The sequence below is a fragment of the Lipotes vexillifer genome, unplaced genomic scaffold (assembly GCF_000442215.2).
Source record: "Lipotes vexillifer unplaced genomic scaffold, Lipotes_vexillifer_v1.1 scaffold47, whole genome shotgun sequence".
Taxonomy (NCBI): domain Eukaryota; kingdom Metazoa; phylum Chordata; class Mammalia; order Artiodactyla; family Lipotidae; genus Lipotes; species Lipotes vexillifer.
This window is the reverse complement of record NW_006791298.1, coordinates 1,134,636-1,140,904: the sequence shown is the minus strand read 5'-3', so window position 1 is coordinate 1,140,904 and position 6,269 is coordinate 1,134,636.

Here is a 6,269-nt window from a genome sequence, read left to right as displayed (position 1 = left end):
TCCTTTTTTTTTTTTTTTTTTTTTTTCCCTCTATGCAGAGGTTGTTTGATTGCTATAGCCTGTGACATATTCTTGGTAAGGCTTATTTTTATCCATCCTTCTCCCGTTTAGGGAACATTATAACTGTGCCTCCTCCAGCTATATTCAGGTTATTTAAAAGGAGGATGTAGCTCACTGATCTTCCTGATTCTCCCTTCAGTTTCAAAAAGTCAGGTTTGGGGCTGTTTCTGGTGGTGCCATGGCCTCCATGAGGATTAAAAGTAAGTAGGTTAAGAAGCAGCCCCCTGGACTGGGAGAGCCTGGTGTGTCCCCACCACCGCCGCCCCCAGATGTCCAGGTGTGTGACCGAAGGCTCTTCAGGAGTTGGCAATGATGCCAAATGCCACTGAGAAAGAAGGGTGAGTCAGGCAACAGCTCTTGCAGCAAGCACCTGGCATGCGCAAGGGCTTTGGTTGTAGTGGGTATGTTTCTGTCATCAGCTGAATGGCTGTTTTCCTCTGGAAGGAGGGACTTTAGGGTATCTTTCACAGATCCAGAGAGACACAGCTCTGGGCATTTGAAAGCAGATTTATGGTCTCAGGCACCAAGACTGTCTGACTTGCTCCAGCAGATGAAGCTCTGATAATGAAAGAGGCGGGAATTTCCATCATACTTTAGGGCGTGGGTTATTCATATCACATCCCCATGGGCACGCAGGGTCAGCGCAGGAGGGTGGGTGGTAGGAGGTGTAGGGATTATCCTAACCAGTCCATCAACAAAACCTCCAGAGAATCAGACCCCAGAAGGAAGAGGCAGTCTGGACCCAGATGACACCAACTCCCTCTTCTCTGAAGCCCAACATCACTCCTTCCTCTGAGGCTTCCCAGGTGGCTCCTTAGAGGCCCAGCTCTCCCTTTTCCAACACATCCTGCCCACTTTCCAGGCTCACCTGCTCTTCCATGGTGTCTGGAGCCTGACCAAATTCCTCCCCTGGCCTCCTGCCATTTGACAACCAATAGTTCAACAGCTTGTTTGTGCGGTATCTTTTCTGTATCCAGCACTGAGGAGCCAGAAATATTTCCCACCCTGGGTCTAGAGGGAAAGACAGATACATAAAGTGGAAAAATGCCAATATTAATGGGGGGAGAAAAAACACAGAGTGCTGTGGGGTTCAAGGCAGTAAAGACAGTCTTTAAACCCAACAAATATGCCAGATTCTCAAATTTCAATCTCTAGCCTACCTTTTTTTATCCTGTGCTTCAAACATTTAACAACCTACCTCCTTCTTGACATCAATGTCTCACATGCATATATGGCTTAAAATTGAGCTCTTAATCTTTCACACACCCTGAACTAGCACCGACACTGGTACTGGCATTGAGGCCCCTGATGCCCATGAGCAGCCTACCTGAGATTCATTAGGTGCTGCCACTTTGTTCTCAGTTTCTGCTGTCTTTCTAGAACCTGAGGATTTCTCTTTCTTCCTTGCAAGCTCAGCCATACAATGAACTTTTAAAAATTGCATATTGTCCAGTATCTTTAGTTGTAAGGTAATTTAATTGTAAAGTAAGTCGTAATTTCAAGGTAGCCTGGTCTGCCTGAAATGCCTTCATTATGGTAATTTTTTTAAATTGTGAAATATAACACAAATACAGTTAAGTGCACAAAATAAAAATCTATAGCTCAATGATTTATCATAAACAAACCTTCTCCTTTATTCTGTTGATATGATGAATTACTTTTATTTTTGAATGCTAAGTTAACCTTGCATTACTGAAATAAAACTAAACCCATTGTGTTATAGGTCCTTTTACTATAAAGCTGGATTCAGTGTTAACATTTTGTTTAGGAATCTTGCATCTATGTTGGTGAATGAGATTGGCCTGTAATTTTTCTTTCCCTTAATATCCTTGTCAAGTTTGGGTATCAGGGTAAAATAGAGGGGTCTGTCTTTTTCTCTTCTCTAAAAGAATTATGAACTATTAACATCATTTCTTCCTTTTAAGTGTTTGGTAGAAGTCACTGTTGGGAGATTTAGGTCCTGGAGTTTTCTTCTTGGTGGGTAGGTTTTAAATTTCTTTCATCTTCATAGGGACAGTTTAGATTTTCTATTTTGTCTAGTGTCAGGATTTTAAAGAAATTTGTCCAATTATCCATTTGGTCCATATTTTCTAGTTTGTTGGGATAAAACTATTTCACAAACTTCTCTTACTATATTAATTTTAATAATTACCTTATCTATAGTTATGTCCGCCTTTTCATTCCTGACATTGCTTATTTGTGCATTTAAACTCCTCTTTTATGGGTCATTTTCCTCAGAATATTCACTCTTATTGTTTGTTTCAAAGTACCAGTTTATGGCTTTGCTGACCTCTGTTGTATGTTTCCTTCGTCTTTCATTATTTTTTTCCTATTTATCTTTCCCTTCTTTCCACTTTCTTTGGGCATAATTTAGTGATTTTTTTTTTTTTTTCTCTCTGATCAGGCCTACACTGCAAAACTGTGTAGCCCATGGCCCAGTGTCCTCACATCTGGGAGAGAGACAGCATCCTTGCATAACAGGTATACCCCATTTTAGATAATATTTACAAACTCAATTTGGTTACAGAAAACATTTTAGTTTCAACGCACTAGGAGAAGTCCACTCTTAAAGGATACTTCTGCATAGCAAATAATCCCTTCACTCCTTTTGGCGGTACGCGGGCCTCTCACTGCTGTGGCCTCTCCCGTTGCGGAGCACAGGCTCCGGACGCACAGGCCCAGCGGCCACGGCTCACGGGCCCAGCCGCTCCGCGGCACGCGGGATCCTCCCAGACCGCGGCACGAACCCGCGTCCCCTGGATCGGCAGGCGGACTCCCAACCACTACACCACCAGGGAAGCCCAATTTAGTGATCTTTTAAAAAATTGTCGGGACTTCCCTGGCAGTCCAGTGGTTAAGACACCATGCTTCCACTTAATGGGGCACAGATTCCATCTCTGGACAGGGAACAAAGATCCCGCATGCCCTGTGGTGAGGCCAAAAAATAAATACATAAGTAAGTAAAATAAAATTAAAAACTAAAAAACAAATAATTCTTGAGTTGGATCCTTAGTGCATTGATTTCATCCTTTTTTTATTTGCTAAGATATGCATCCAAAGGTATAAAATGTTATATAAGTATGATTTAGCTAAATCTCTTACATTTTAAGAAGTGCATTTTTATTTACATACAGTAAAATTTACTGTTCTTTGTTGATGAAGTGCCTGTTTAAATCTTTGGCCTATTTCTAGTTGGATTGTTTTATTACTGTTTGAAAGTTCTTTATATATACTGGACACAAGCTCCTTGTTAGACCATATGCTTTGAAAACATTTCCCCCAGTCTGTGGCTTTTCTTTCCTTTCTCTTAACAGTATATTTTGACAAGCAAAAGATTTTAATTTTAAAGAAGACTAATATATTGTTTTTTAATGGATTATGCTTTTGCTGTTGTATCTAAGAACTCTTGCAAAATTCAAGGTCACAAAGATTTTCTAGTCTATTTTTTTCTAGAGGTTTTATAAATTTACATTATACACTTAGGTTTTTGGGGGGTTTTTGGTTTTTTTTTACAGTACGCGGGCCTCTCACTGCTGTGGCCTCTCCCGCTGCGGAGCACAGGCTCCAGACGCGCAGGCTCAGCGGCCATGGCTCACGGGCCCAGCCGCTCCGCGGCACGTGGGATCCTCCCGGACCGGGGCACGAACCCGCGTCCCCTGCATCGGCAGGTGGACCCTCAACCACTGAGCCACCAGGGAAGCCCTCTTTTATTTTTTTGAAAATAAATTTGTTTATTTATTTATTTTTGGCTTGTTAGGTCTTCCTTGCTGCGTGCGGGCTTTCTCTAGTTGCGGCAAGCGGGGGTTACTCTTCCTTGCGGTGTGTGGGCTTCTCATTGCAGTGGCTTCTCTTGTTGCAGAGCATGGGCTGTAGGTACGCAGGCAGGTGGGCTCAGTAGTCCTGGCTTGCAGGCTCTAGAGCACAGGCTCAGTAGTTGTGGCGCACAGGCTTAGTTGTTCCGCGGCATGTGCGATCTTCTGGGACCAGGGCTTGAACCCGTGTCCCATGCACTAGCAGGCAGATTCTTAACCACTGTGCCACCAGGGAAGTCCTTAAATTTCTTAAAATTTATTGACTTTATGTTCAAGGAAAAAGTGCATTCAATGTCACAAATATGGTTTTAACTTTTTTTTAGTTGAATGAAATATTCTTTAAATTCTATAGTGCTTTACAATTTTCAAAAGTTTCACACACATGATTTCATATAATCCTATAATAACCCTTTCTATTTTTCCCCCCCATCCCTACATTGCCCCTCCCCTCTTCCCTCTCCCCACTGGTAACCACTAGTTTGTTCTCTATATCGGTGAGTCTGCTTCTTTTTTGTTATATTCACTAGTTTGTTGTATTATTTAGATTCCACATATACGTGATATCATACAGTATTTGCCTTTCTCTGACTTATTTCACTTAGCATAATGCTCTCCAAGTCCATCTATGTTGTTGCAAATGGCAAAATTTCATTCTTTTTTTATGGCTGAGTAGTATTCCATTGTATCCATTCCTCTGTTGATGGACACTTACGTTGCTTCTGTACCTTGACAATTATAAGTAATGCTGCTATGTACATTGGGGTGCATGTATCTTTTCAAATTAGTGTTTTGGGGTTGTTTTTTTTTTTTTTTTTGAAATATACTAGGAGTGGAATTGTTGGGTTGTATGGTAGTCTTCTTTTTAGTTTTTTGAGAAACCTCCATGCTGTTTTCCACAGTGGCTGCTTCAATTTACATTGCCACCAACAGTGCACGAGGGTTCCTTTTTCTCAACACCCTCACCAACACTTGTTATTTGTGTTCTTTTTGATGATAGCCATTCTGACAGGTGTGTGGTGATATCTCATTTTGGGTATGACTTGCTTTTCCCTGATGATTAGTGATGTTGAGCATCTTTTCTCTTTTTTGGACACCTTCTTAAATTTTGCACCCTAGCAAGTGCCTGACTTGCCATGTCCAAGCCCTGGCCCTTGGTTCACTCTACCTCAATTGGGAGCCAGAGTTCTGGAGTCCTGTTTGTCAGAAGAGCAGAATAAGGAGATGAGGCAGTACCCATGTCAGGAATCTTATACCTCCACACACCTGGTCTCCAGTCATGACCTTTTCTCCTCACCTCAGCTGATTGGGACTCTGAGCTACAGGGCTTACTAGGAAAGAACAATTGGATGGCTGGTCCTTCCTGCCGCCTAAATCATGTGGAACAACATCTCTATCGTAATGCCGGCAGTATTTTCATTGGTTTAAACAAAATAACATTGGTAAATGCCTGGCACACAGCTCTCAATTTTGGTAGCAGTTGTTATTATCTTTATTATTTGGGGGGACAATTTACTCAGATATTGTTTGTAGTTTGTCCTTGCTGCTACAGGAAAATCAAAACAATTAGATTATTTTTCTTCTCCCATCCCATGAAGGGAGTCAGCCTCCATGTTCCAGGTCAAGGCTCCCTTGATTCATGGTGACTAACAGCTGTGGAGGGTCTGCAGTTTCCCAGTCATCATTTGGGTGTGTAAAAAAGAAATGTAACTCTGTTTCATTTGTGATTCTTTGCTTCTAAGCTGTTTTTTGGCCAGCAACTCAATCTAGACACTTTTGGGTAAATTCAGGCCAATCGGTGATTTCTGTCAAGTTTAGAATGATTAGGTCCACTTCCAGTTCAAAACCATTTGCAGTTTCTCCCCTCTCCCTCTCTGGAGTTGGCTCCAATGTCAGGGGGCACTGAGAGGACCGCAGCTGGGCAGCAGTGGGTAAAGGGAGGCATAACGCTCCAGTCTCTCCTGCATCTTGTTCTCATGTTGCCAGAGATGCTACTGTCCCCATGGTCTCCTCTCTTGTCACAGACAATACCTGGGGGTTGCTCTGTCTAGGGGCACCTTTGGCTGTTGGGAAGTCCCTGGTATGAGTGATTCACATGGAGGATGCCTCTTCCTCTCTCACTCCCGCGGGCCTGTTCGCAGGCATTTCTGTTGTGCATCCCTTGGCCTCACCAGGTGGCCTCCTGTGGATGGCACACAGGCCCACACTCCCAATGTCCATGTGTTCGTCAGGGCAACATAGGGTTGCCACTCTCAAATTGTGTCCCCCCCCTTCCCTCAGGACTTTCTTGTACTTATTTCCCGGCCTCCCCTCCCAACCTTTCGAAACAAATGGGGACACCAAATGGGCAAACTCTCAATGCTATACTTCTCTTTCTTCTAAAACTCTTTCCCTTTCTAG